Genomic DNA, 12398 nt, shown 5'->3' with positions numbered 1-12398 from the left:
GTTCAAGTCCCTATCTGGGTGGAGTTTCCATGTTCTCCCCGTGTCTGCGTGGGTTTCCTCCGGGGACTCCGGTTCCCTCCCACAGTCCAAAAACATGGAGATCAGGTAAATTGGATACTCTAAATTGCCCTGAAAAATTTAATACTCTAAATTGATCTGGTGTGTATGTATAAAAAGTGTGTGGTATGTATGTAAGTTGTGTGTGTGTATGTAGTGTGGGTGGGTGTAAATGGATGTATGACTGTATGACCCAGGATTGGCTCTCTGTTCTGGGTAAATGCTGTAGTGCTCGATGCAGTCCGACGGTTGTTTCCGGTTGAGAGTACGCTGTGCGCTATTGGCTGCTGCTTCTCACCGGTGTATGGGTGTGATGTGTGCTTGTGTGTAAAAAAAAATCATGGAAATTGTAAAGCGTCCTTGGGTTTCTAGAAAGGCGCTATATAAGTTGAACTTCATATGTGGTGAGCACCAGATACCAAGTGCTCATCACTTTATCACCAATTAATGTAATCTGGTACTATGTAGCTAATACTAGAGATAATATGGTGAGCACCAGATACTATGTGGTGGTTTCCAAATGGGGTAGGCTAACAGTGCTAACTTGAATAGAACATTGCTAACAATGCTAAGTTGGGACCAAAAAAAAGTGGGACATATTTTGGTTTAATTTTCCGTAAAAACAATAGTAAATCACTGTCCAAGCAGACAATCAGACCTCTGAACTAAAGAAATGCAGCATGTGATCCCGGGATGATTACGCTGCTCGCCATCAGCAGCCGAAGTCTGAGTGAGCGCAACTGCCATACAATAGCCATACTGTTTCTCTCTGGGTGTGTACAGTTGGTGGAGCTCTCTCCTCACAAAACTGCCATTGTGATGTTGGTCAGTCACAGTGGAGTCCATAAGCAAATCAATGTTAAATGTTTAAAAAAATGAGCAGATAAACAACATAGATAGCAGATATATAAATAAATACATACATAAAAAAGAAGAGAAACTCACCAGTTGTTTCTTTTCTGCCGAGAGCTAAAAGAAAAACCCTGTGGTGTTAGATCAAACTCTAATCCAGCGTTTATAAAAAATTCTCATTCTCATTCAGCATCTTCTCAGAAGCTGATGGTTTGATCCAGCAGGAGTGCATGAGTGGACTCTCGCATGCAGACAGTTCACAAGCCCAGCATGCCCAGAAGCCAATGGAACAGTGTAGAAATAGTAGAGTTGAGTTCTAATCGAGTACCTTGCAAAGCTCAAAACATCAGGTGACCCTACAGGCGTACAGTGAGTTACGATGAGAACGTTCATATGCACTTTATAATCTGATTACTGCAGAGCATCGAATCGGATTTTATCAGTAATCAGTAATCTGATCAATGCATCGACATGAATCTGGGTGATCAGATAACAGATGGAAAGAACAATGCAAAGTTCAGAAATTTGCATCCAGCCAATAAACTCACAGAATGAGACACATCAAAAACATCACATGGTACCAAACCTGCCATATTAAAAAGCGCACTATCAATGAACGTCTATTTTCTGGTCTATTTTCATACATAAGGTGCACTGGATTATAAGGCGTATTTTTTATTTTTAATATGAAAAATAGCCCTCTCTTCGGAGGACTATTAATACTTTATTATTTATTTATTTATTTAATTTATATATACAGGGATTGGACAATGAAACACCTGTCATTTTAGTGTGGGAGGTTTCATGGCTAAATTGGAGCAGCCTGGTGTTCAATCTTCATTAATTGCACATTATTGCACCAGTAAGAGCAGAGTGTGAAGGTTCAATTAGCAGGGTAAGAGCACAGTCCTGCTCTAAATATTGCAATGCTCACAACATTATGGGTGACATACCAGAGTTCAAAAGAGGACAAATTGTTGGTGCACGTCTTGCTGGAGCATCTGTGACCAAGACAGCAAGTCTTTGTGATGCATCAAGAGCCACGGTATCCAGGGTAATGTCAGCATACCACCAAGAAGAATCAACCACATCCAACAGGATTAACTGTGGATGCTGTAAGAGGAAGCTTTCTGAAAGGGATGTTCGGGTGCTAACCCGGATTGTATCCAAAAAACATAAAACCACGGCTGATCAAATCACGCAGAATTCAATGTGCACCTCAACTCTCCTGTTTCCACCAGAACTGTCCGTCACCACAATAAATTATTGTGCTCTAAAACCAGGTGTTTCAGTTTCATTCTCCAACCCCTGTATATAATACATACACTTTTTTAAACAGATTGAGTTCTGGGGTTCAGGGTTGGAGGAACTTATGGTGTCTCTTAAAATAAGGTGTATTTTAAGAGACACTATAAGGAACTTCAGTAACACTTTATATTAACTTTTATTAATCTACCATTAATTAATGATTAATAACTGTTATTTTTTCACATTTTTAGAAACTAGTTGCTATCACATTTGTAAATACTAATGAACACATTGGCAACATGGAATGCAATTGATAAACATTTGCCCGGTTTAAAATTCGTATTTACTAGCGATTTATTAATGATCAATAAATATCCATGCTAATAATTATGTGTCATGTGGGAGCATTTGTTAATATTCTGATGCAAAATTCTGATGAACTACTGCTTTATTCACATCTACTGATCATTAAGTAAAAATATATTAATGAAAATTATTATAAAGTGTTACCGGAGCTTCTTATCCAGCAGATCTCGCCGCTGGGTGGTGATGAGGGGGGTAGCTAACTAAGCTAAGTAAAGCTAAGCTAAATAAACAAAACTGTAATAAAAAAATACTTTCTTTTAAAGTAAAATGAGCGCTGGATGTTAATTTACACAGATTCCTCTCTTGAAAACTGTTTATTTGGGAGAGTAAAGAACTTCCTTTTATTAGATTCCCAAATTTCACCAGCACTAAGGCTGGAGCATTAGCATTACACTGAGAAACCCTAAGTGCGATATTAGCTAGTGGTTCGTCTCACATAGCTTGTGTTATGTTTTATGTTAAACACGCAGACTACAGTCTGATATACTCATGCTAATGCTAATACTGCTCCAGCAGTGCTAGCCAGGGTTAGCAGCAGGCTACAGGTCGATAAAACTCACCTCTGAACAGCTAAAGAGCTAGCGCTTAGCTTGGTTAGTGGGTAATGCTAATACTGCTCCTGCAGTGCTAGCCAGGCATAATACTCACCTCTAAACGGAAAAATAGCGGTTAGCGGCTAATGCTTATACTGCATATATAGCATAATATACAAAATACAGAATATGCACTGAGAAATCTGATTAATGAGCTAAAATCAGTCAGTTTTCTTTATCAGATTTCTGGAATCAGATTTCTAGATCTCATTCTAATTGATCTAAGAAATCAGATGACTCTGTTTACATGACTGCTGGAATAATCAGATAACTGCAGTAATCCGATTATGTGAACGTGCATGTAAACACACTCAGTGAAACAACACAACCAACTCCATTCACTCACAACACAACAGCACAACACAATGTAATAAATTCAACTCAACTCAAAATTACATTTCTGTAGTATTTAATAGTGCAGTCAGATTACAGTACAGTGTGTTGCCAGTATCAGTGCAGGCCACTGTATAAAGGAATGTATGCTTGGGGGAAAAGTAAAACATATATATAGAAAACTACCTCAATTTTTGTCTATTTTTAGTTTACTACATAATTTGAACAGACAAACTGTCCCTTACACTGTGCCAAAATTTCTTGATGAATGGACCAATGGACCAAACTCTTCAAAATGACCTGAAATAAACTCTTTTTACATTGACTTCCATTGAAAGTTGAAAGTTTTATTCTCTCTCCTGTAAAGTTGCTGTTTTGGAGATAAGTGTTTTTCATTGGTCAGCGACGATATGCTCAAAGCCTATTTGTTTCATGCCCTTACAATGGTGTAGGGTGCACTATATATATATATATATATATATAAACATATATAGGTGTATCTCAAAAAAAGTAGAATATTTAGTACTTTATTTCAGTAATTCAGTTGAAAATGTGAAACTCATATATTATATAGATGTATTAAACACAGAGTGATCTATATTAAGCATTTATTTATTTTATTGTTGATGATTGTGGCTTACAGCCAATAAAAAAACTTAAAAATCATTGTCTCAGAAAATTTGAATATTATATAAGACCGATTGGTACTTTAGGCAGTGTGGGCAGTGTGCCAAGTCCTGCTGGAAAACACAATCTGCATCTCTATCTTCAGTCAAGAGTCGCTTCCGGTTTAAATCCCAGTCATGCAGCTTGCCATCAGCTGCCGGAGCCCTGAGAGAGCACAGTTGGCCTTGCTCTTTCTGTCTGGGTGGGTACAGTAAGTAGATGGCGCTCTTTCCCCTCATCTCTCCTAGGGTGATGTGGATCAGCACAAGGCTGCGTCTGTGATCTGTTGTATCAGAACCGAGTCGCTGCGCTTTCCTCCGAGTGTTAGCGCTGTGATGCTACTCAAAAATGCTACAGCATCAGCAGCAGATCAAAAAGAGGCGGAGCTGGACTTGTGCTTGTCTTCACCCTCCTATTTGGTGTGACAGTGAATAGGATGGTTTATCTCTTTTATATACGTATCTGCTTATGTTTAATTCTTTGTAAACTCTATACACTTGTGAAAAAATGGATCACAACAGAAATAAATAGTTGATAGAGAGAGTTTGCGTGAGGTTGTGTAAATCTGGTGGAAGTTATGTCTGAAGGCTGTATTTACTCCGCAGATCTGACTCCTGTACGTGTGCATAATGCATCCCTCATCCATAATGCATGCAGGAGTTAGCGGCACTGCCACGTGAAAAAACGACACGTCACTCGTAGGACGGGACGGCAGGAGGAAAGAGTGATGAGACCTGATGTAAAGATGGAGGGATGATGAAAGAATGAGGTAATATTATATTACATAATAACATTACATTATATTACATTATGGAACTGTTCGATATCTCACTGTAACTTAAAGCAGGACTCAAAATCCATTATTTCTTCAGTTCCACTGACCATTTAAGGCTCTTAGTAATAATAATAATAATAATAATTGTAGACTGAAGTTCTCTATATGCATACTTTATTATTATTATCCTCTTTTCAACCTTTACTGCAAATTACTGGTAATTGTAGTTAGTATTATTGTTTAGTAAGTAATGTTTTTACATCACAAGTTACAAATTTTGCTGTAATTTTAAAAGACTCTAGAAATAATTATAAAATATACTGTATGGATCCTGTATCTATAAAGTAGTGCATTACAAAATACATACAGCTCTGGAAAAAAAATAAGTCTACATTTTCTTTGATTTTACCAAATTAAAAACCTCTGGAATATAATCAAGAGGAAGATGGATGATCACAAGCCATCAAACCACCAAACTGAACTGCTTGAATTTTTGTACCAGGAGTAAAGCAGCATAAAGTTATCCAAAAGCAGTGTGTAAGACTGGTGGAGGAGAACATGCTGCCAAGATGCATTAAAAAAACTGTGATTAAAAAAATGCTCTAAATGACTAAAATATTTTTATTTGGAATTTGGGAGAAATGTCTGTAGTTTATAGAATAAAACAACACTGTTCATTTTAATCAAAACATAAACCTATAAATAGCAAAATCAGAGAAACTAATTCAGAAAATTAAGTGGTCTCTTATTTTTTTCCAAAGTTGTAGACAGAGTTGTGTTATAAGTATAACTGAATACAACAAAAGAAGAAAAATAAATAAAGAAAAGAAAAATAAAAGAAACTATGAAATAAAACATATTATATATTTCAGTACATGATAGTCTAGTGTATACTAAAGCTACAGTATATGCTAAAAGTACAGTAATTCTAAACAAGTAAAATCTATATCTAGACCTGACCAACTGCAGCAACCCCAGATCATTAACTTAAAGTTAAATTCAGGTGAAGACTTTTTTTGTTTTGGCCAGTTGGTATACGATAGAAGGGTTGATGATCCTTTGATCATTTCTACTGTATAAAATATATAACTATTCAGAACAAAACAGATGCATCTGGATCTGAATCAGAATGTATGTACACTTTTACCTTAAAATAAAGACGGGGAAAACTTTCTTTTCTTTTTCTTTGGTTTGAATCCCGATCCTGCAGCTTGCCATCAGCTGCCAGAGCCCTGAGAGAGCAGAAAATGTCTTGCTCTCTCTGGGTGGGTACAGTACAGCAGATGGCGCTCTTTCCCCTCATCACTCCTAGGGTGATGTGGATCAGCACAAGGCTGCGTCTGTGAGCTGATGTATCAGAACCGAGTTGCTGTGCTTTCCTCCGAGCGTTAGCGCTGTGATGCTACTGATCAGCTGTAGTTCAAAAAGAGGCGGAGTCTGACTTCATATGTATCGGAGGAGGCATGTGCTAGTCTTCACTCTCCTGGTGTTGGGGAATTAATAGTGATAGGGAGAGTCCTAATGAGTGGGTTCGTTAATTTGCCTTGTACAATGGGGAGAAAAAGGGATAAAAATTAGAAATAAAAAGAAACTGCCACTTAAAAAATGAACCGTCACTCGTAGGACGAGAAGGGACAACAGGAGGAAAGAGTGATGAGCCCCGATGTGAAGATGGATGGATGGAAGGATAGATGGATAGATGATGAAAGAGGGGGGGGGGGGGGGGGGGGCGAGTGGCCTTAAAGAGAAAACGAGTAAACAGAAAAGATGTACAGGTCAGCAGGAAGACGCCGGGTCTGATGAAGCTGAGGAAACAGAGTGAGAGGTGAGAAACTAAACACACTAAATCTCTCTCTCTCTCTCTCTCTCTCTCTCTATCTCTCTCTCTATCTCTCCGCTGACAAAGGAGCTACTCTATCATTCATATTCCTCCAGAACACCAATCCACAGCAGGAGAGATATATGAAGCAGTGATGAGACTGAGTCTGTTTCTGTATCTGTACTTTAGTTGAATATAACAAAAACTTAAAAAAAAAACTACAGTACCACTTTAAAATAAGGCTCCTTTATAAAAAGTTTTTAAAAAAGTTATAAAAGAGTTTAGTAATGGTTATTAATTAGTTGAAAGAGTTAAAGAGGAAGAGAAAATACAATCTGTTTGGTTATAAAAACTCTGTAAGTTGCTGCTCTGTTTGTAGCTGCTCTGTTTGGTTTGTAAGTGCTGCATCGTTGCTAGGTTACCAGTATGTGGCGGAGTAATACATGGAGAGCTTTGGTTGCAGTGCATTACCGGCTGATAGCGGCACTCATAGAACGCCTCTCAGCCAATCACATTGCAGGGTCGGAACTTACTGTGGTATAATAACATATTAAAAGACTAAACTGACTTTCTGTATTATTTTATTAGATATGTTAAAAAAAAAATTTCGCTGTTATTCTTTCTATTTATGTGTTGTACATGCTCATTAATGTTTTAAAAGTATTTACAACTTAATTTATAACCATTAATAAACTCCTTTATAAACGATTTATTAACCCTTTATAAAGGAGCCTTATTTTAAAGTGGTACCTTACACAGTACAAATAAAATTACATTACTTGAAAAATCAGATTAGTGTCTGAAGTAAAACAGTGAAACGTTAGGACACATCTTCTTATTTGAATATATATATTTTTTCTACATTATAAATGAACATTGAAGTGATCCAGACTATGAAGGAACACATAAGGAATCATGTAGTAACTTTAATGTGTTAAACTGGTAATACTGGTAACTCTGATAAACTTGTCCTTATCCTGAACTTATCCTATCCTTTTTTCTGGTTTTGTTCTGATGAGTGCCAGTTTCATCATTATAACATTTTTCATGATCTTTGCACAATTGCACTTTACGATACTTTTAAAGATCTTCAAATTTAAGTTCTTAAAGTCACTTTTGTTCTTTACATAGTTGAGTAGCTCTTGAAACTAATGTTCTAGTTAAGCAATAATACACTCAAGGTTTGTGCTATAATGTGTAATATTGGCACTGCTGTTGGCACCACATTTCTATTATCACTGTTTATTGAAAGATTTTGAGTTAAAGAGGAGGAGAAAATATGATCGGTTTGGTTATAAAAACTCCACCAGTTAAAATAGTTCCATTGCTGCTCTGTTTGTAGCTGTGCTGTTTGGTTTGTAAGCGCTGCACCGTTGCTAGGTTACCTGTATGTGGCGGAGTTATACATGGAGAGCTTCGGTTACAAAGTTCATTACCGGCTGATAACGGCACTCATAGAACGCCTCTCGGGCCAATCACATTGCAGGGTCGGAACTAACTGCGCTATAATAAGGATTAGAACATTACTCAAATATTCACAATTCACTGTATACCTGTAACTCTACCTCTTCACCACTTCATTTTAACTGATGCTCTCAAACACTTTATTATTAAGAGACAAGAAATTCAAGTAATTAACTCTTGATGAGTTCAGCACAGCTGTTAACTGAAAGCCTGAATTCCAGGTGACTCTACTTTATAAAACTGACTGATAAAATCCAGCAGAGATGTGCAAAACTGTCTCTGGTTTACACTGTTATATTTTGGTATGTTTAACACTTTTTTTGTTATTGCATAATAATTCCATGCGTTTTTCGTCATAGTTTCGATTACTTCAGTATTTAACATAATGAAAAAAACACAGAATTTAAGTTGTGTCTAAACGTTTGACTGGTACTGTAAGTATTTACATGTGGAATTCTGTATTCTCAAATACAGGAATTTAAATAAATAATTTAAATAATGTTATTTATTACAATGTAATAAATATGGTATATATCAGTATTTGGGGTATTTAAATAATATTACTATTACATACAATGCTTATGGGATGCATTTTTATTACGTATAGGTTATAGATAGATAATTATATACAATATAAAGCTGCACTTGTTTTTATACTTGTTTTTATATTGTACTTGAATTTTATGATGAATGGACCAGTAGAAATGCTCCATATATACTCCAAATAATTTCTTATACACTTCTTATGGCTTCCATTCAATACTTTCCTTTCATTGTAAATTAGCTGTTTGTGATCTCTGTATAAGAGTTTTTTTGCATGATGATGATGTAAAATATGTATATCCTGTGTCTCATTTATTTTTATTATTATTATTATTATTATTAATAGTGGAATTACATTTATTACAATTAATATTATCATGAGTAGGTTTAAACCTATACTGTCATAAAAACATATTTGATTATTGCTTAGATACGTTAAAGCAAATTCATATTAAAACTAATGTGTTTATACTATATATATTGGCAGTGTTGGGAAGTAACGGATTACATGTAACGGCGTTACGTAATCAGATTACAAATTATGAGTAACTGTAATCCGTTACAGTTACTGCTTCAGTAAATGGTAATCAGATTACAGTTACTCTGCTAAAATAAATGGATTACATTGCGGTACTTTTCTATTTTTGGTCTTCCAATCCAACACTGACAAAACGCAAACACATTCACATAAATCACGACATCAGAATATTCTATGATTCACAACCTCCTGCTCAGAATGTTTTCACTGCAGAAGCGCCCCCTAGCCCGTCGGCGGGCCCGTTCTGACTATGTAAAGTTGAATGCTTATAAGCGTCAAACATTCTAAACACACCGACCAAATAACCGACTCATATTCTTTAGTACTAATTTAACTACCTGCATGCAAATTTACAACCATCTACATGAAACCAGTCGCCAGAAATCGCCAACTGAAAACAGCCTGTTTTTTCACATTGTTTACATGGGGAACACGCCTCCCCAACAAAATAGCCTTATAACATATTATTAGAATATAAAATAACATCATATTACATTATAGAAAATTCACTTACTATCACAGCATCCACAATACAGCACTGAACCGCAGATAAAATATCCATAAAGTCCTTTATTCTCCTGCTCACTTCTCCTCACAAACATGCGTTTTTTTCAGCGGTCCACAAACCACTATTTTTCTTGAGTGATCGTCTTTTGAACCAATAACGTGAGCGCTGGATCAATCCAATCCAATCAAATCGGGTCATAGCCTTTCTCCAGCGTCACAAAAGTGATTGACACCTATTTCAACCAATAGTCCACCCTTAGACGAAAACATTGGTACGTAATTTTCCCTGATTGGTCTCCTAATGGCTGGGGGAGGGGCATGCCTAACCGCTGTCACCAAATTCCCTCTGCTGAACATAAGTGCGCCCACAGCGCGCATACGTGTGATTTTGTTTGTCATTTCATCAAAAAGTATTAATATTACTCTGAAATAGACTTACATTCATTTATTTTATCACAAACAAACAAAAAAATTACAAACTCTGGCTGTATAGAGACAGATTTACTGGAGAGGTTTTGAACACTTTGGAGACGCCTGGTGGACACCTAATATAATGCAGTGTAACTCTTCAATGCATTGTGATATAAATTACAAATTTTGTAATTTGTTTGTCAAGATCCTACTGAATCAGGAAATGTAGAGAATGATTGACTATTCATCACCAACATCCATACACACATTGTAAACTCTAAATATAACAGGCGCTTTTTTTTTTTTTTTTACAATTTCTTCTGCATTTGATGTTCTCAAATGGAACTTAAATAATGGAAATTAAAGTGTTGAAGTGAATTATTGTTTACTGTTTATGATTACACTGCATTTGACATTTAATAATAAAACATTCAAATTATATTTTGTTTGCATTTGTGAGTTCTTAGAAAAGGAACAGATTATAATCGCATTAAATCGTATTGGACCGAATTGTATCGTATAAAGACAAAATTTGAGGTATCGTAAATTATCGTATCGCTGACTAAAATAATCGTATTGTATCGTATCGTAATGAATCTTGTGATTTACACCCCTAGATAATCCTGGCAAAAAATCCACCTGCAGAAAGTGGCAAACCTGCAAATAGTTAGCTTACAGTTGTTGTTACATTGTTTGGTTTTTAATGATTTTATCATCAATTTATAGAAGTGTTTTATAAAATTGTTTGATTAAATGGTTTCATAAGTATTTTTATAGGGTGATTGAAAAGGCTGTTTTATTTGTCTATCTATTAACTGGAAGGAAAAATAAAAGAATAATATGCAAGATGTGGTTGCTACATTCATTCAGGCTTAAAAAAACGACAATATTGTAAGTAATCCAAAGTAATCAGATTACGTTACTCACTTGAAGTAATGTAACTGATTACGTTACAAATTACATTTTGAGTGATGTAATCAGTAATCTGTAAGGGATTACATTTTAAAAGTAACCTTCCCAACACTGTATATTGGACTACCTTTATGATTATATCGTGTGTGTGTGTGTGTGTGTGTGTTAGTGTGTGTGTGTGTGTTTACACCCTATCCGTCCACTGAATGCAGCATTTTCTTCTGCTAATATTGAAGTATGAGTAAAGCTGCACTAAACCAGACATTGATTCCTGTCTCTTCCTCTCTCTATCTATCTCTCTTTCTCTCTCTCTCTCTCACACACACACACACACACACACACCAGAGACCAGAGACTCTTAGACAAAAAGTGGACACCCTAGCACTTTTCTCTCCAAAAAGCACCTGCTCTGATCCTTTACCCCAATAGTGCAGTGATTCTGCCCAGTGAAACACACACTCTGGACCCCCTACACACACACACTTTTCAGAATGATACAGAACCCTGCAGAACTCAGTGGAAACCTATGGAAAAACTGCAGAACTCTGCAGAACCCAATAGAAGCACCCAGAATCCTGTGGAAACCTATGAAACCCTGAGAACCCCACAGAATCTCACATGATCCAACACTGCTGAACCACGTAGAAGCCTGTGGAAGTGTACAGAAAACTGCAGAACCCTCAGAACCATGCAGAATACCCACGGAACCCCACATGACCCAACAGAAACCTGCTGAACTACACCGAACCCCATGGAAGCCTATGGAAAACAGCAGAACCAGACAGAACCCAGCAGAATCCTTTGAAAGCCTGTGAAAACATGAGGAGCACTGCAGAACCATGCAGAAGTTGCCCTACAGAACCCCGTAGAACCCTGTAGATCCATGCAGAACCCAGCAGAATCCTGTGAAAGCCTGTGAAACCCTACAGAACCATGCAAAACCCCTACATGACTCAACAGAACTCTGCCAAACTCCGTAGAACCCTAGAGAACCATGCATAACCCCACATAACTCTCAGAAACCAGCAGAAGTCGCCCTACAGAACTCTGCAGAACCCTACAGAACCCTGTAGAACTCTGCAGAACCATGCAGAACCCAGCAGAACTTGTGTGTTGGAGCTGGTGCTGTGAATAAGGCATGCGCTGGGCTCTCACTGTGGTGTGTTTTTTTGGAAGCACCAGAGGCAGCAAGAGGCACATGAGTGTGTATGCAAGTGTGTGTGTGTGTGTGTAAGTGTGTGTGTAAGTGTGTGAGAGTGTGTGTGTGTGTGTAAGTGTGTGTGTGTGTGTAAGTGTGTGTGTGTGTGTGTTGGT

Source organism: Astyanax mexicanus, chromosome 4, assembly GCF_023375975.1.
Source record: "Astyanax mexicanus isolate ESR-SI-001 chromosome 4, AstMex3_surface, whole genome shotgun sequence".
NCBI lineage: Eukaryota > Metazoa > Chordata > Actinopteri > Characiformes > Acestrorhamphidae > Astyanax > Astyanax mexicanus.
This window is presented reverse-complemented; position numbering follows the sequence as displayed.